This window comes from Perca flavescens, chromosome 9 (genome assembly GCF_004354835.1).
Source record: "Perca flavescens isolate YP-PL-M2 chromosome 9, PFLA_1.0, whole genome shotgun sequence".
NCBI lineage: Eukaryota > Metazoa > Chordata > Actinopteri > Perciformes > Percidae > Perca > Perca flavescens.
In genome coordinates this window covers 16,784,130-16,804,525 of record NC_041339.1, presented here as the reverse complement: position 1 = coordinate 16,804,525, position 20,396 = coordinate 16,784,130, and the positions used below count along the sequence as shown (strand labels likewise).

Sequence of the window (20,396 nt, the reverse complement as noted above, 5' to 3'; positions counted from 1 at the left end):
TTGCTTTCTTCAACCAATGCCTCATCACTTTCCTTTTCTTTCTTTTTTTATCTTGGACATTGGCTTAGAACATCTTTTTACCAATCACTGTCAATGAACCATTGAGCATGTGCATTTGAAGGAATCGTTTGAGAAAGCACAATTATTGTTGAATTAGGAGCCAGGACATGTTTAGCGTAGCTTAGCTTAGCTTAGCTTAGCGTGAAGATGAAAAACGAGAACAAACAGCTAGCATTGCTGTCTTCAAAGTTAAAAACTACACCTCTAAAGCTGACTTTACATGATGTGTCTCTGTGGTTAACATATTTCCAGTTCCAAATAGCTCCCCCTAAAACCACAAATTGTTGTTATTACTTTTCTGTTTATGTTAGTTAAACAAATTTATTCAGAGCTAGCTAACGCGTTCCTACTCCAGGTCCGTAGTTAAAGGAAGTTGGGAATGGAAAATAAGCTTAAAGGCTTTCTTACTGAGAGTTAATGGAAAATGAAATATGAAGCAGCCAGCAGATGTTTAGCTTAGAACAAAGACTGAAAACAAAGTGAAACAGCTAGCCTGGCTCTGTCCAAAGGTAACAGAATCTACCAGTAGGCCTATCGGTAAAGGTAACAGAATCTACCAGTAGGCCTATCGGTAAAGGTAACAGAATCTACTAGTAGGCCTATCGGTAAAGGTAACAGAATCTACTAGTAGGCCTATCGGTAAAGGTAACAGAATCTACTAGTAGGCCTATCGGTAAAGCTTAAACAGATCAAACATACAAGGTGTGTTCTTTCGGGTTTCAGAGGTGCTGCTCGGTGGACTTTGTTACAGTTTTGAGTCTTTATGCTAAGCTAAGTTAACCAGCTGCTGGCTTCAGCTTACTATTTAGCCTACCTTACAGACTTGAAGGTGGCCTCAATCTTAAAGGTCCCATGACATGGTGCTCTTTGGATGCTTTTATATAGACCTTAGCTATTTAAGTCAGCATTTCTTTGTGTGTGTGTGTGTGTGTGTGTGTGTGTGTGTGTGTGTGTGTGTGTGTGTGTGTGTGTGTGTGTGTGTGTGTGTGTATATGTTGTGTGCAATTAATACGATGCATTGTCTGGATAAAATATCATGAAATAGCCTAGGCCAAAGGATTTCACAATGGGGGCTGGGAGGTTGTGCGGTAAAAATAAAAGGAAAGAAAAAACTAAAAATATTCCAAATTATTATGGGTATTGTTATTAAAGTATTATGGGTAGGCCTATTATAAAATGGGTATCTTTATAAAACCTCTATATAAACCTGTCAGAGTAGCCCTGCAGCCGATTCAACAAGTAGCTATAATAATAATAATAATAATAATAGGCACAAAACCTACCCAGTGTTTCCTTTATGTTGATTTCTGCTGCCACAGTATCAGAAATAGGGCAGACGCACAACAGGGTTTCCGCTATGTACATATGTAGTATATAAAGTCATAATTACACGACTCTAAAGAGCCGTGTGCTCTACTGAACTCATAGATATATACACCTATGTACTGAACTCAAGCGAACTGTCATCCTCTCTCTCTCCCCTCAACTGGAACAGTGACAGGACGTCATCACTCGCGAAGTCATGGCAACCAAATAAACAACAGGGCGAGTACACTTGTCACTCAATCTTGGGCAAAGTCACAAACAGCGACGGAAGCCGCAACTTGAAATCCGCACTCACTCAGCTGGTGCGTGGCAGGGCCTTCTGAACTCTATGGGGAACTCACTTGATTCCTCTACCTGTTCCACTGTTTAAAAAATAGCAGCGCAACTTGGTGGGTGTTATCCTGGTAATTTCTCTGCGTGAGAAATACAAGGTGTGGCATGTGAGTGTGTGAACGGGTTGAAATGCGTGTGTCTCATGCCCAATGCGGGAGACTTGAGAGGTATGCCTAATACTGTATCTGAAGTCTCTTTCCCAAAATTCACCCTTGGTGCAGAATTACAGCCACTAGAGCCAGTCCCACAATGAGCTTTCCTTAGTATATGCCATTTCTGAGAGGGGAGGGAGCAAGGTGGAGGGTGGGGGTGTGGCCTTGACCAACTGCCACTTTGCTCGTTTGAAAGCCATGATGTCTCTCTCTAATGGGTGTGCCAAATTCTCTGGGCGGGCAAAGCAGAGAAAGGGGAGGTAACCTTCCTCCTTATGACCTCATAAGGAGAAGATTCCAGATCGGCCCATCTGAGCTTTCATTTTCTCAAAGGCAGAGCAGGATACCCAGGGCTCGGTTTACACCTATCGCCATTTCTAGCCGCTGGGGGAACGCATGTTAATGTTAAAAAACCTCATAAAGTGAAATTTTCATGCCATGGGACCTTTAAGCAAGAACGCTTAAGAAGCAGTCAGTGTTGACACGACCCGGTCTAATACAGATGCTTCCAGAGATGCACCATGGGAAACCATCTCTTGGCCTGCTTTTCTAATCTTGTCTCCTCTTTTTGCAGTTCCTCATTACACACACAATCACACACACGCAAGGGCGTGTGTATAATATATGTGTGAATATCGTGAATGAGCGTTTGTGTGTGGGCATGCACATGCCTCTGTGAGCGTGTGTGTGTCCCAAAAAGAGGGATGAGAACTATTTAAACTTTAATGAAGTCATATAAGATACAAAACGACCCCTCTCTCCCTTCTTCACTCCCTCGTCTGTCCTCTCCTTTGCTGACCTTCCTTGTCTCTCTCTCTCTCTCTCTCTCTCTCTCTCTCTCTCTCTCTGATATTTTCATCAGTGTTATAAAAAAAATTTAAAAAAATCTAAAATGATAGAAACCTAGCCTGACAAGCCAGACCCAACTCACCATTAGCAGGGATCAATCCGAGGGGCGGAATAAACGGGTGTCTTTCATATTTTCTCTGCACGTAATAGGATAGCGCTACAACCAGGCAGAGCAACGAAGAAGGTGAAGCTAGTTGATAGATTAAACTTTTGCCGTATCCGGTCGGCAAAACTCCGAACACATCTTCTTTAAAGAATGACTTCTGTGCCGTTCTTTTCTCAAGGAAAAGAAGATCGCTGTTCCCAGCAGCAGCAGCAGCAGCAGCCATAAGCCTATCTACTGACTCTATACACAATGTGATTGGCCTGACTAGAGTTACTAGCCTAGACCCCCCTGGCTGCAAATTAAATGTGCTGCCACTAAGGTGAATCTAGATTTCTAGGCTGACAAAAACCATCTTTAGGGAAAAAATTTTTTTTGACGTGTCCTTGGATTTTTTTAGTTTGGCCGGGTAAAACAATCAATAGTCAAAGATTCCACAGCGTATTTTTAACGGACATACAACATTGATATCAATCTTCTCGTCTGAAAGCACACATGTTTATTTACCAAAATATATGAACTACTCCTTTAATCCCCAACAATTCTGTATAAAAAGCATGTAAGGGTGCTCCAAAGTTATTTTTCTTGGATTAACACATTTCCTGTTTACTCCTCTGTCTTTTTTTCCCTTCCTATTTGATTTTCTTCTTTATTCTTTTTATCCCTTCTCTCCATCTCTCTCTCTCTCTCTCTCTCTCTCTCTCTCTCTCTCTCTCTCTCTCTCTCTCTCTCTCTCTCTCTCTCTCTCTCGTCTCTCAACCCCCACTGGTAATGTTTTTCAGTGTAGAGCCCTCCCCTGTGTGGTTAGTGGGCTGTTACCCAGCTGCCCCTGATACTTCCTGCCTGTCACTTCCAATCCTGGTGACAGTGCGCCTAAAACAGACACACACACACACACACACACACACACACACACACACACACACACACACACACACACACACACACACACACACACACACACACACACACACACACACTAACCCAGTCTTTTCCTGACACAACAGCATTTATGAACATTATTTAGTCACCTGTCTAAAAGAAATGCTAATGTTTTTCACCAGCATACTTGCAAAACCATTTGTGTTTTAAGATACACAGAAATACACAGACATACAGAGACATTCAGCACACATCCAGGGCGGCAAACACACATACTCATAGGCAACACTAACACACTCTGGCAGTCATACATGTGTATGCTATATGTGAAGATATGTGGATGCAGACACTCACACACACACACACACACACACACACACACACACACACATGCGCACATACACACACACACACACACACACACACACACACACACACACACACACACACACACAGCAGTGGAGTAGACTCCCCATCGATGAAAGCAAAATTCATTTAGCAAGTATCCTTGCGCTCTCTATTTCTCTCCCCTCTCTCTCCTGCTCTATTTGCAGCCTGTCACACAGCTCCTCCTCCTCCTCCTCCTCCTCCTCCTCCTCTGAAATCGGGTCTTCTTTTTCTCTTCTTCTATCTTTTGTATTTTCCATTTTTCTTCTTTCACGTTATCGGTCACTCTCTCTCTCTTGTCTCTGTGTTTCTCAGTTTTATGAAACAATTCTTACTCAAACATACACATGCACTGTAAATGAATAGGTAGATCAACTGAGTGTAAAGGTCCACTCTTGACCTCAGAAAGAAAGTGTCCGCTCACTGTCGAAGTTTGGAGACTGTACAGTATATCCTTTCACTTACGGTAGATGTGGTTCAAAGCTCTATGAAAAAGCTAGTAAGTGGACCGTAAGAAAAAAGCTAGTAAGTGGACCGACAGTAAGTTGAGTCAAGATAGCTGATATTACCTTACCTTGAACACTGATGCACATTTTCAGTACATTTTACTATTACAAATAAAACCACAGCTACATATGATGTATTTATTCATTGATTTTCTTGATGTTTGTTTGCTCATTTTCCTTCATATATTTCCCCTTGAGCGTTGTTGTACCACCCGCACTTGCCCTCTTTTTAAATATTTTTTTAATGAATTGTGTCTTGCTGCTTTAGTTGTACATGCAACAATTATTCAAAAACATCTCTGGTCCCTTTTTGTTGCTGTAATGGTATTTTTCTTATATATTTCCTAATATCTGACCAAGTGTCAACAACAACAACACTCCCCCTTTACATATCTCCAGTGTGGCTGACAGCTCATTTCTTTTCATCTGTAACAGCAAACCTCAGACTTTGACGGCAGTTGAGCATAATCAATGAGCGAGGTCAAAGCTCGTCAGTTGCTGCCAATATTTAACAATCATATAGGGAGAATTCATCATAGAGGAGGTGGATAACTTTTTTTCACACTGACAGTAGCCTCAAAATACCAGAACACAATGTAGCCACACGTAAATTTAGAAAAAAAAGGCCCTCCTGTGATAAATGCATGCCAGAACTTTGAAAATTGGCAGGAACCTCCTCACATGTTCTCTGGGTGTTATTGGGTGTAAGTTATTCTGTGAAACAATGAAAGTGCTAACTGAGAACACCAAAAAGTTCTTCCCAAAATAGCATCTGAAAGTCGGATTATTGGTGTTGACTTTTAAATCACTTCTGAAACTCTCATTTAGGGATTGGATTCTACATTAGCATCTTTCACTGATTCTTTTTTTTTTTCTAGCTTTTCTGTATTTCTTCTATATTGCTTTCCTTCTTTTCTTTTGTTATCAATTTAGGTTTTAATGTTAAAAAAAAGTGCTTTGAATCTACAATGCTACCATACTACAACTAATTGCTGAATGCTTCATTAGAGCTTGGTTCACTTGTTAGCTTGTTTCCACCAAGCTGCCAATATCAAGCTGAAAACATTGGGGAAAAAGTCTTAAATTGAAAAAAAAAGAAAATGACAGTTAAAGAAAGGAAAACCTGTGAAAAACAGCAGCTGGTTTACAGATTGTACATAAAATGAGCTAGCATTCACACTGGCACGTGAAGTGTTGTTGGCATGTATGATATGTGTTGAAAGTTCACGGGTTCATGGCCGGGGCCTGTCCCGTCTATCACTCCAGTCTCACACCCCGGGCATCCCTGGTCGGCCCTTATAGTTTCTTGGAAAGCACTTTCATCCTGATCCTCATCACTAATTCATCTGCTTACGACCTTCATCCATCAGCCCTAACTCAAGTATGAAAACACCTCGGGCTAACTCACTACAATAGCGGCCTGGCTTCCTCCTCACGACATGAAACTGACTCTGTTTCTTTTCTTTTTCTCTGATAACACCGGGAGAAAAATCTTCCTCCCTATCCCACTTTCCTCTTCCTCTTCGTCACCTGTCTCTCTGTTTCTGTCTCGTTTTTTTTTGTTTCCTGCCTCTTATATTTTCTGTTTGTGCTGTTTTTTTCCTCCCTCTCTCTGCTTTTCTTTTCTAGCTCCATTTATCCGAGTTCTGTTCTAAAAGCAAGCATTACACTGAGTGGCAATGACAAGATAATGGTCTGCTTGTAGTCACTCTCCTGAACACAGTGTAACTGTTGCACAGGTTACAAACTGCTGCTCATGCATTGGATACTTTAGTTGTGTTTTTTTTTTTTTTACATCAGGTGACTTCTTTTCAATGTTTTTGAAAGAGTACTTTTTTTGCCGGCTATGGTTTGTGGGAACCATTCAAAGTCTTTTGTATGATTTTCTAAATGCATGGTTGTCAAGCTGTAAAATGTAAGCTGTGCTCAATTGCTGAAATGCTGATTCTTCTGTGATACAGTGTTTTCAGCTGTCATCTGTTAAATGCTACCCAGTGGTAGCTTGCCAAGCCCACATCCCCACATCCCAACGCCCAACGCTAGCTGCAAGGCTTCAGGGATGTCAACGTCTGTCAGTCGGTCGGTCGGTTGATCCACCACATTGGTCAAGAATGAAATATCTCAACAGCTACCAGATGGATTGCCATGAAACTTTGTACAGACATCCACAAAGGATGAATCTTAATGATCCTGGAGATCCTCTGACGTTTCCTCTAGGGTCATCATGAGGTTGATATTTCTGGTTTTGAGTGAGTCACCCTCAGGTGAATCTATCTTTAGTGATCCCCTGACTTTTCATGTCATCATCGGGCCAATTTTCTGACAATTGGTTGATGCTCATGCCACACAACTGCAGGACCTTTGTTGCTGGTCATACATCGTCCTAACTGTTGGCTTTTCTCTTATCCACGATATCCACCTACATGTCATCTTTAAACATTTTACACTTAAAAACATTTACACCAGCATTCCCTGCTGTGTTACAGCCATGTCTGAACTAATCACTAAGTAAAAATGATGTTTGTTAAAATCTGAGTAAATTTAACAACATACTGTTGTGTAAGGTTATGTTCAAAGGCTAGATTTGTAGTAATTTAAGAGAGAGAAGGGTACAAACACATACCTGCAGCTCATATTTTTAAATCCAGGATAAACCAAATCTAAACCACTTATTTTGTATTTTTGACAGCCCTTCATGATACCTAAGTTGGCCTTTAAAGACCACAGTTTTAATGTGGGACTGAAGCAGGAACCTAAAATGTATGAGTTGGTAGCATTCAGCTAGCTATCTCTGGTTACCTGTGCAATCTATCATCAAGGATTGCATGTAGGTAGCTATTAAAATAAATCCCGTCTCCACAGCAAATCCTATGTCAGATGAATGACTCAGATGTCAGTAGTGAGTATAGCGGGGTTTAGACATGGGATGAAGATGGAAAGCTACCTTTTTTTGAAAATGCTTAAATTTGGCTCTTGGTCTGTGTAAATGTCTACCTCCTTCATCTTTGCGTTTCTGCTTGTCTTTCCTCCTTTTTTCGCCCTTTTCATCACTCTTACCAACCTTCCTATTCCTGTTAGTCCTCTCACATACCTACCTTGTATCCTTCACTTTTCCCTCTTCCTCCTTTAATGTTTGTCATCGCCATCCCACCAGTCCTCCTTCCCTTCCTTCCTTTCTTATCTTCCATCTCTTTGCTGCCTTCCCTCTTTCCTCTTCCTCCCTGCAGACAGCCATATGCAGCGCTGTAAATGGCAGGGTGCTGGGTGGTTGTGATGTGGTCTGACAGTGGTCTCTTTGCACTGCCACTGTGGTTCATTTTGCTTACCAGCTTGCTGCTTCAGCCCGTCTGGACCCGGTTGGCTGCCTGGCTAGCCAGTCTGATGGTTGACTGACTAACTGCTGCGTAATTGAGGCGGTAGAGCAAATGCATGCACACACACACTACCACTACCACAAGTCTGTCATAAACTATCCTTGTGTGTCACTGGAGACCCAGGCCAGCCATCAGTGTCCCATTGCTGCTCTGTTTCTAGCTTAATGCTCCCTGTTGTCTAAATACCACCAAACACCATTTATCATCCGATAATTGTAACCTGCAGAAAGCTGGTCAGTGATAGAGCTGAGAATGATTAACGATGTACAGAAAAAGAGGCAGAAAGAAAGGAAATGAAACTATTATATCCAGAAAGTAAGTAAGTTAGTATAAGGGTTTTTTGGGGGTAAGACAGGATGAAAAGTGCAGTAATAAAGTCATGTTTTGAGCTTAAACGTGTGTTTGTGCCTGTGTGTTTCACCGTCTGCAAGGAGGTAAGAGAGAGAAACCGAGTCAGACAGAGAGGGAGAGAGGAAGAGGAAGCAGGAGGAGGGGTGCTGCCAGAGGGTGAATGTAGGAACATAGAGCAAGCTGTGTTGATTTGATTAAATTCAGTTCTGTTCTATTTGCAGGCCTAGTTACTCAGCTATATTTGTACAGTGCTGTCTGCTGAGTTTTAACAACACCGACATAGATCTCTGTTAGAACGGGAGACCTGGGATTAGGCTCTGAAAAGCACATTTAAAAAGTTTTTTGGGGGAGATTAGACCTGTTAGTCAGTTTATCCATTGCCACTGATACCAAATTAATACAAGTTTGCTCTTGTGCTCGGTGCTCACACGGAAACACACATTATGTAGTAAGAAAAGATAACTCCTGCACTCATAGACATCACCAAGCCGAGGGTTAATATGTTGTTGCTCACCTGAAATTAAGGAAGACTTCTGAAAGGTAAAGACTTGTTTCCATTTCAATAAAAGTCTGTCTCAGCCCTTTGACTGGGTTTGAGTTCAGTTGAGTTTAGTAAACCTTATTGCCTTTACAGAAATATTGTTATAAACTGCCTCTCCACTGTAGCCTGACAAGCCAGACCCACATTGAGATGTTGGGTCTGGGAACTCACCATTGACGGGGCTCAATCCGGGGCGGGATAAATGGTTGTCTTTCAAACTCCGTCTGCACGTAATAGGATAGCGCTACAACCAGGCAGAGCAACGAAGAAGGTAGCGGAGTTAGTTGATAGATTAAATTTTAAACTTTTGCCGTATTTGGTCGGCAAAACTTCGAACACATCTTCCTTTTTTAAGAATGACTTCAGTACCGTTCTTTGTTCTTTTCTCAAAGAAAAGCTTAACTCTAAGTCTTCCAGAAGACTGCTGTTCCCAGCAGCACAGACTCTATACACAATGTGATTGGTCTGACCAGAGTTTGGTTTTTCCAGCTCGCAAGTCAACGGAGAGTGCCTTGACCCCCCTGGCTGCAAATTAAATTTGCTGCCGCTAGGGTGCGTCTAGATTTCTAGGCTATCTCCACTGCTGACTTTGAACCCTTTAGTCTAAGACTGTTTTTAGCAGCTGTTCTGCCTGCTGTTTTCAAGTACCAGTTTTGTAAGTGACTTTGAGGGCCTCAGTCGAATTATCTACAATAAACTACTCATCCCACCACGTCTTAAAGGCAAAAGTGTGTACTGCTGTGCCTTACTCAAAGGTGGGGTGTAGAACCTGCCGCCATCGTGGCCTCCTCCTGTTTGCATCACACTGCATCCCTGATGAGCCTGGTATCACTAAATGGCGTATGAATAACACACCAATTTTTTAGGTCATTTTGCACGTTTTCACAATGCATGTTTAGCTTTTCGTGTGTCATTTCACGCCATTTAGTCCATACTGACTTATAATGTGATGTTGTATTAAGAGCGAGAAAATCCATGGGTTGAGTCAAACAGACTCAGGACTTTGTTTGTGTCCCGTGTGAAACTATAAGTGAATGTTGACTGTTTTTAAATTGACTACTTAACTTACGTACGTAACATAATTTTTGTAACAAACAACTTATTTTAACCAAAACCAGGATCTTATTCTTTTCATAAACATAACCAAGTGGTTTTGTTACAACATTAGCACGTGTTTAAAACTGATGGGTTGGGAATGAGAACTAGGAGTTAAATGACACATGAAAAGCTCAAAATGTGTTGACATGACACAAAATGTCCTTAAAAGTGACATGCTATGTGGCCGGGTTGGTTCAGTGGGTAGAGCAGGTGCACATATACTGAGAGGTTTATGCCTAGATGCAGAGGTCCAGGGTTTGAATCTGACCTGTGACAATTTCCTGCATGTCTTCCCCTTTCTAACCTAGCTGTCCTATCAAATAAAGGCGGAAAAACTATTTATAAACCTTCCCACAAGATCAAGTTTCTCTTTGTCTTTGGCATGGAATTGGGGGGCTGACAATTTCTCTAAACTTTCCGGAACACGTTCATTTTTAGGCATCAATTGGCCAGGTGTCCAATGAAGAAAGGTGAGAAAATACTGTAAATACTTTTTTAGAGAAACGGTCCTTGTGCCCTCTTATCCGCATTTTCTTTAACAATGGAAATACCAGAATCGTAGTGTGATGCAGCCATGAGGAGGCTATGACGGCCAGCTTTTCACTCCACCTTTGAGTCTAACCTGATTGTACAAATGAGTTTATTTCAAGAATCCTGAACCCTTTGTCTAACAAGCACTTTATTTGAAACATACTGAGGCCCTCACAGTCACTCATAGAATTGGTACCAAAAAACAAAAGCAGCTTCAGGTGAGATTCTGAGACATATTAGCTGGTAATGATGAGTGTTCGGAGTACAGTTAGTAGCCAGTCGATATCTAAGAGTTACACAATATCCTTCAGTGAGTACAACAACAAGCAATCATTTAGCTGAAGAACGCAGAGAGAACAGCAATGCAGCAAGGTGGTTGTCTGTGGTTGGAATGCACAATGTGCCAGTGAAATCAATGATGTCTTAATAGGACCAAATGCTTCCTGGTAGAGAGTTCAATAAGCAAATATTTCCTGAAAACAAATCCAATATCAGGCACAACAAATAAGAGATTTAAAAAAAAAGAAATATTGCTTACCAACATAATTCAGTTGAGGGAGCTGAAAAACAATTGAATTTAGTTCAGTGTGGGATTCAAAGTTTCTCTGAATGTGTTTATGAATATGATAGATGGATGGAGCTTGGTGAGTCAGTGTGTCGATGTCGGTGAGTGTATAGCGCTCTGAGTCAATGTCTGGTGACAGCTTGGGAACAGTCAGCCAGCAAGCTTCAGTCCCACGGGACGCTCAGACTAGGTCACACACACACACACACACACATGCGCGCGCACGCACACACGCGCACACACGCGCACACACTCACTCACACACAGAGCACAGACTGGCTTGATGCTCGCTCAATGTCACTTTGACATTTACTCTCTCAGGGAATGCTGCTGTCACTGAGGACGATGTGTCATAAAATGGAGGCAAATTCTTACAAGGTTACTCTGTAGTGTACACATACACAATAATAGAAATATGATACAAGTAGTCTAGCCATACTGTATATTGTAAGGTTTCATCTATGGATTGAATCTGGTGATTTCCAGTCCAAAGTTTACACCACTTTTAAGGCATGTTAATAGTTTCCCTTTACAAAGTGATGGATGTGGAACATATTACACAACTGTTTTTAGTTGGATGTCTTATGTCTGCTGCCAGAAACTCATCAGACCGGACACACAGCATCGCTTTCTGTCAAAGTCACATGCGCACGCACGCACGCACGCACGCACGCACGCACGCACGCACGCACGCACACATGTTCCCTTCCTGCCAGATGGTGTCATTTGGCCAGCAACCTTTCTCTGCTCCACTTGCCTACAAAAAAATCTATCCTAACAATTTATTTCAATTTCAAAGGGTCACTTCACCCAAATTATTAGAACTATTCTGATCTCCCAAATACCCTGTTTCTCTGGATAAATCCACAAACCTCTCTGTCAACAGTTAACTGACTTTCTTACAACTTGACTGATAACCTAATCCTTCTTTTACCCTTTCACGGATACGGTTGCCACAGAGAACAGGAAGGTCCGGAAGGAAACTAGGTTAGTGTTTGGGGAGGTAAGTTGTGTTTGAGTTTTATGGCTGGTTTGCATGGCGTGGATCTGTCTTACATGGTTAGTGTTACTAATGTTACTGTTAAAATTGAGGGTTGTGGTGGAGATCCCAGCTGGAACGTTTTCAGTTCCTGAACTTAAGTGGCATCACATGGCCCAGGCAATTGGCCTTTGCCTGCAGTGACAAAGATCTGAGTTCATGTTTGTGTGTGTGCATGTGCATGTTTGTGCTTTCCTTTGTATATATGAAGTGCATTTATTTGTGTGTGTGTGTGTGTGTGTGTGTGTGCTCATCACACATATGTGCAAGAGTTTGTGTGTATATGTTTAGATCATTTATGTTTGCAGAAATGCATGACTGGGTATATCAAGACGGTAGGCGCCACAAGTAGAAACAACAATATCGGATGTCTTTATCTCTCTCTCCATTCAGTTCAAAGCCGAACCGTAGCCGGAGAGCAAGAATGTTTCTGCACGAAACACAAATGCAAAAGGAAGCTGATAATAAGTATACAAGAGCTTCAGAACTGGCTAAAGGCTAAAACATGCTTCAGATGTTAGCATGGCTGTTTTTCATTTATACTTGTATGTACAACATGTCAGATGTTTACGTTTTTTTTTCTTCTCTGCAACAAATCTACCTTCTGACAGGATTTGCGTCAACCAATCTGCATCTGCACACGCGTGTTGCTAAGATTTGGAGGTGTGCACATCGGCTACTCTGCTAGCCTCTGCAAAGAAGGGTGTTATGGGTAGCCATAGGTCAGCCTTCTCACGTCACGGAGCATAATTCCACTTTAGGAGTCAAACTCAACTTTCAAGATGCCATTGACACACTGAGGCCGAGGGACCACTTTATAATGAGGATGATATTTTTCAGGGGGATGAAGGTGTTACATTGTCCTTTTTAGGTGTGAATGAGATGAGGCAGATTGGTTAAAACGCCATTCTAACCACAAAATTCAACTCAGCTTCATCCACAGCTGCAATGCAGACCACATGAACTGTGATGATTGGGAGCAGAAACGTAGGCCTTTAACCCAGCATAGCTTGGGGGTCCGTGGGGTTTCAGTGAGATCGCTGTACGCAAGTCAGCTGAAAGGTCATGCGAAATACACAGATTACTAGAAGACTTTTTATTCCAGAGCAGCGCCAAAAAAGAGAGCAAGTATCACAGCCCATTATCATAAAAATGCCTTTTTATATAGATCATTACAAAAACAAACATCCTACTGAACCACGTTATATATATATATTTTAAATGTCAGTAGTAAAACAACAGTAACACGTAAGCTCATGTAACCTCCATCATAATCTGGGCACCGAGAACCAAGATAAAAAAAGGAGAGAAGACAGACAAATAAAATAAAAACTATTCTTGTTGTAAACAACTCTGAACACACAAAGCTGTAGTGGCTGACTAAATAAAGGAGAAACAAAGTAGAAATTGGGGCTGTAATGAGAACTGGGGCTCATATTCAGCTCTGTGTGAGGCTCTGGGTTTGTCCCGCCACTTGCTGCCAGTTTCCATTACCTAGCGCAGAGTCCGAACCCGCTCCACTTGGGTCTCAGAGTGCTCTGTTTGCTCAAATGGTCTTGGCACGCTAATGTGTAGTACACCTCACTCAACAAACACTGTGTCAAGGGAGCAGCCATGAAGTAATGTGTGTAATGGGGAGTTAGGATCACTTTGTTCATACGCAAGGAAAGCATGTATACTATCCTCCCAGCTCCCCTTGCTCTTTGTAAATTGCTTCTAAATAAAGAAAACATCACACAGGAACAAAAAGTTGTTGTGGTTACTAACATTGGAATTTCATTACAAGTAGCTCAAAGTCCAGAAGCATCTATACAAGAAAAAGCATCTCTGTCATTCTTTTTCTCTACTCCATTGGTGACTTTAGACCCTTTTTAGGGGGGGCTCATCTTGAGAGGAAGATGAAAATGTAATATTCTTGGTGATCCCCCAACTTTTTCATCTAGCACTATCATCAGGTCAAAATGTCTATTTGTCCAATACTTTAGTTTATGACCAAATACCTGTAAAACTGATGTCATTCCTTTCCGCCTCAGCTGTACTTTGTGTTCAGTGATAATAGCAAATGTTAGCATGCTAACATGCTAATGGTGAACAGTCAACACTATACCTGCTTAACATCAGTATGTTCTACATGCTCACAGAGCCGCTAGCATGACTGCTGGCTGTTCTATACATACTGGCCATCGCACACTTGATATGTCAAAATATTTACTCTCATTCAAAGTGAATTAAAAAAAATCTGGCTATGCAATAGAAATATAATATATAATTTTTGAATGATAACTAAGATGATTACCTTTTTGATTCATTTTTACTAATTAATAATTCAACATATAAAACATATAATTCTTTAAGCAGTAAAAGTGGCTTTGGACATTGTCATACCTACTGTCACTTCCATGTACTGGATGCAAAAATAACCAAATATTAAAATATTTACTGGCCCAATTAACTTCTGACTACTTTGTTCTTATCTTTTGTGGGAAAATATTTAGTTTGAAGTGAAATAAGTCAATGTATTTGTAGCTGTTGAAAATGTACATAACTAACATATTATTCTTTTGGAAATGCTGTGAAATATTAATTCCACAGTTATATGGATCTGGCAAAAGAAATCCCTGCGACGCTGATGAAAACGTTTCCAAAAAGAAGAAACACTGAGAAAAAATCAAAACAACAAAAATATGTTTCTCCATATCTCTCCAAAATCTAGCTCTTTCTTTGATTCCATTTTAACAGACACACACATGCACACAGGACTCACAGCTGCAGTGTGTTTAGTGTGTGTGTGTGTGTGTGAGAGAGAGAGAGTATGTGTGTGTGTGTGTGTGTGTGTGTGTAATGCATGCTTGCTCTGTAAGGCCACTTGAACAACAAGATATCCCCCAGGAATCTCCAAACATGGCATCATGAATTTTTCAACACTGACAACCGCCATCTGCACCTTGAACAGCGCACACACACACACACACACACACACACACACACACACACACACACACACACACACACACACACACACACACACACACACACACACACACACACACACACACACAATAATCCAGCATTCCTCACATGCATACATGCATCTGCTCACTTCAGTCTGTCTCACCTCTCTCTTCCTCTCTGTGTGTTTTGAACACTCTGCATCTGGTCGCAGGAACCCTTGCCAGTACATGTTACACTTACATAATGCATTTTATTGTCAAAATGTTTTAAAAGAGAGAGACAGGTAGACAAATGAGGAGGAAAAATGATAAAACATAGTGAGGGTCGGAGGTAGAGAAATATATTGATATTCCTGTTTGATTAGTAATATTGATGAAGCCATTTTTCTTCCAGTCCAATGAGGCATAAACTCAAGAGTCGGGTAAAGAGTGTGAGTCTGAGAAATCGAGGGAAGGCATTTGGTATGCAGGATGTATGCAGAGATGAAAAACAAAACACAGCGCTTGTGCTGCTGCTGCTGCTGCTGGTGGATAAATGACCAGCTGTCACAAATACATGGATTTATTTGCTTGGTGTTAGTGGAAATGATCAAGATAAGAAAAAAACGCAGAGGCACAAATGAAGTAGCACATGAGGTTACACACACACACACACACACACACACACACACACACACACACACACACACACACACACACACACACACACACACACACACACACACACAATGCGTTCTGCTTCATGCTGTTGACTTTGAAAACACGGCACTATTAATAAATGAAAAATGTAAATGCATCTTTGTGTGTTTAGGGGCTTGTGTGCGTGACATGACAACAAAGTAAGAATTAAATATTGTTATATGCATTCAGGAGAGACAGAAGCAGAAAGAGAGATGATGATGATGATGATGATAATGAAGAGGAGGTATTTTATTCACTGCAGTCTGACTCAATCCCTATTAGTCACACAATTGGCTTGTGCCGAGCAGGCTGATCACAGCACATTCTACGACAGCCTGGAGGGACTGTACACACACACACACACACACACACACACACACACACACACACACACATAAATTATGCACATAAAAATACACACAAATATACTCTACTGTACATACACACTTACAATAGCTTGTGCTTTCAGACACACACCCATACACCAGCCTACCCACACACACACACACACACACACACACACACACACACACACACACACACACACACACACACACACAAAGAAGGATACACTGTATGCAGAGTTGCACACATATAAAGAAGCAGACCCTCCTCATATGGCGCATGTATGATTCACACAAACTCTTACTAATATACTTAACACACAAATACTTAATAATACACAGTTCTACATGCACCATATATTCATTCTAACACACTCATTCATGCAAGCCCTTTATGTATGGTCTTTCCCTAACCACAACTAACTTACTGCAGCTGCCAAACTGAGTATTTTCAAAACATTGGCATCTGGCCTGAAAAGATCATAATTGTGACGTTCAATTACGGCATTTTTGTGTGTGTGTGTGGGGGGGGGGGGGTTGTGTTGTAATAGAACATAACAATTAATATCAACATTTGTGTCTGGCAACACACAATCAGTTGGACTGAGGTCAGGCGATTGCGTTGGTCACTCAAGAACATACTGTAACAGTGTTTGTCCATAAAGAACTCATTGGCAGCTTCAGCTTCCTATTCAGGATCGTTGTCCTAAAAAAGGTGTACTATGTATATATATATATATATATATATATATATATATATATGAAAAAAAAGGTATAAAGATAGCTACAAGTCCTACGCTGTTCACTCAGTATGGATGGAAACTCATAGTCATTGTTCCATTTCAGATCCAATGTGCCTGAATACAGAGCCAAAACATGTCAACACGAACATGCAGAAGACTGACACAGTTCTTTCCTGCAGCCCGGAGCAGGAAACAAGTCGGATGAAGCTAATTGTGGCACAGAGTGTTACTGCACATGTCCCACATGTACAGACCCACGAGACGCGCAGCCAGGAAGTTGCAATGATCTTAAAAAAACATACACAATCACACCCAGACACATCAAAGCACGCACGTATATATATATATATATATATATATATATATATATATATATATATATATACACACACACACACACACACACACACACACACACACACACACACACACACACACACACACACACACACACACACACACACACACACAGCATAGCCAAATGTTTGCACTACAAGGTCAGAAGATCACGTGTGTTTGCAGGCGTTAAGGGACCAGTAACACACCGCAGGTACATACACATGGCAGTTTTATTTCCCCTGTGTGTGTGTGTGTGTTTGCCTGTATATATGTGTGTGTGTGTGCCTATGGTTGTTTTCTTCTGTTGGTGTGTGTGTTTGCCAGTGTGTGAAAGCCGTCTATTTATCCAGCATCAAACCAGACCAGAGTTTATCCAGAGTCCCACATCATAGGGATAGGGTTTCTGACTCTGCCGTTTCCTTTTACTACATGGATTAGTCAGGGCAGATCTGCAGATCATTTCACTGACTGTCCGCTGAGTGACAACTTTGTGTGTGTGTGTGTGTGTGTGTGTGTGTGTGTCTGTGTATGTGTGAAGAGGTCAGTTGGTGATAGATGTCTGTCCTCATCTTTCATTTCATACCCAAATACCATTTTGTAAAACAGGACGGAACAGAACAAAGTATAAGACAACAGTAAAATAGAGATTTTTTTACTAATTAATCTTTACTCAATGACAATTTACTAGTTTCCCCCCACAGTCTTCATCACCAGATGTTCTTGCTTGATCTCCTTGATCTGTCTTTTTGACTACCAGTTGATCAATGATGATAGGCAAACTCCATCCACTGATGAAGATGATGAGATGTGGTTGAAACGTCTGGATAAAGCTAGTAAGTGGACCTTGATTTGTCAAACTACTATTTCCAGGGGCGCTCGGTAGCTCACCTGGTTGAGCGCGCACCATGTACTATGTACAGTACAGTACGGTCCTTATTGCAGCGGCCCAGGTTCGAGTCCGACCCGCCGCTCTTTGCTGCATGTCGTCCCCCTCTCTCTCCTCTTTCCTGACATCAGCTAACCTATCTAATAAAGGCCAAATTATCTTTAAAAAAAACCTACTATTTTCATGAATCATGAATGAACTTTCACACTCAGTTGAACAGAAAAAAATACAACTCAAGAGAAAACATTTTAACATAAGACACAGGAAAGGTTAATTGCATATAATGCAAGAATACAATACAATAAAATGTAATCAAATAAAGTGTATGCTTTATCTTATTGATTTCACTCTGCACAATCAAACTACAGATTTTTTACTAGATTGTATACCTTTTGAAAAAGTATCCTGTTCAATTTAGTCATTGAGCTTTTAAATGAAACTTTTCAAACGAAACAACAAGAGAACTTTGATGCCACGCATGAGTTTGACATGATTACATCGTCTCAATTCTAACAATCTAAAACAGCAATGATACATATCAGGTGTTGGTGCGAGACCTTTATTTTACAGTCAAAGAGAACAATCAGGGAAAACCCTTTTGCAGGAGAAGTAGATCCCTTCTCCATTAACAGCAGCCTCAATAGACCACGCAGACTCACTTCTTCTTGGGTCAAAAACACTCTGGCTCACTCTCCCTACCATCAAGGGGCACTCAACATGAATTACTGAGGAAGATGTAGCCTACTGTGGGTGAGACGGGTTAAGGAGCAGGTATACAGAAAATGCCAATTACGTATTCATGCCCTGAACATCGCAGTCAGCGATGATCTCACTGTGCCCCAGCATGGATGTTTCCTTTAATAAGTAGATACAGTCAGGACTTCTTTCCCCATCATGCATATTGCATCCCACAGCCACACATTAATAAATATGACAGTATCCTTTTTGAGAGAAAAATACATGTACCTTGTCCATAAAGCTTTACGTCAGCTTTTCCACACAAGTTAATACGTGACAGTGAGTAAAATGGGAGTCAGCAGGTTTTTATTTTTACTCTGCAGCAGCAGCAGCAGCAGCAGCAGCAGTGTTATAAAATGTGGTCTGTAAAGGGAGTTATCGTGGTGACGCGTGTTATCATCTTGAAATAAGATGCATGCAAGAGACAAAAAGTGCGTTACATATGTAGCACATGCTACTTTTCTTGAGAGAAAGAAATAAAGAAATAAAGAAATAAAGAAAGAAAGAAAGGAAAAAAGAAAGAAAGATCTAAACAAACCAACATGAGGAGTAAATTGACTGCACTATTTCAAAGCAGAAACACAGACACTACAGGTGTATGTCACGATGACTTCTCTTATATGCCTGCAGGTTGTGATTTATGTTGCTCAATATGCCTCATTAGAAGGCCACCCATTTACTTGGAATAAAGAAAATTGGCAAGAAAGAAAATCTTTAATTTCGAGCCGGACAGCCGGTCTCAGAAGTGAGGTGTTTACCCACCGTGTGTGAGTGTGTGTACTGTAGCCTGTGTTTGCGCAGTAGAAATAGCAGTATTGAAATTAACGGCGGAATTTACTGAGCATTTATGGAGCGTGACTGACAGCGTGCGTGCGCGCGCGTGAGTGAGTGAGTGTGCGCGTGTGTATGTGTGTGCGCGTGTGTATGTGTGTGCAGAATAATTGGGACTTCAATGCCCAGAATCCCCACAGACTCCTGAGCTCCCCTCCGCCTCCCCGTCTCCGCCCACACCCATTCAGCGGCAGGGTCGGCACGCGATTGGCCTGATTACCCCATGACATCAGGATCCAACGTGGGGTTCCCTTAGAACGATTGGTTAGAACAAGGCATCTCTTGGGCCAATCAGAATGCAGAGACAGCCCTCAAACAAGGAAGAGCTTTTAAGGTGGAACCGAAGAGTTGCTGGTGTCCTTTCCCACAGTCTAAATTGAGATGTGTACGCCTTACTAGACTTTCCCTCGTCTTTACAGCGTGTTGTTGATTGAGGGCACGCTCAGTTACTTAACTGACAGGACATAAGTGTCTCTAACGACCGTTGTTTTCTGGCTTAAAGGTTCATATTAATGTAAAAATGGTGGTGCTCTGGTTGACTTTCTCTGATGTATCAACCAGCTCAAAAGTCTTCATTCTGTAAGCTAGGTAGGCTAATTTAAGTAAGCTAACAATATAATACTGTTGTGTTTTTGTAGCAGAGTTTAGTACAGGTTTTAGTAGCTTTGCCATTGTTAATAGGATACAGTATTGCATAATCTTACACTGGAATAACGTTACTTCCACTCAGGATTTGAAGCCCTTAGTACAGTAAGTAAAAATAGCCATTTTATGCATTCTCAAATA

At 41.3% G+C, this 20,396-nt stretch overlaps 1 protein-coding gene across 3 annotated transcripts in view; it reads left to right on the top strand.

Annotated features, from left to right (window-relative positions):
• The first annotated feature begins 19,962 nt into the window (after window positions 1-19,962).
• The window catches only part of tle2b (TLE family member 2, transcriptional corepressor b), a 92,729-nt gene continuing 92,295 nt past the window's right edge, over window positions 19,963-20,396 (top strand). Inside the window, exons 1-2 of one of the 3 annotated variants that reach the window (XM_028588475.1) lie at window positions 19,963-20,198; window positions 20,341-20,360. The gene's annotated coding sequence lies outside the window, so the exon portion shown is untranslated. Of the gene's footprint in view, window positions 20,361-20,396 lie in introns of all 3 variants that reach the window. The other 2 variants (XM_028588476.1, XM_028588477.1) reach the window with 2 other exon arrangements.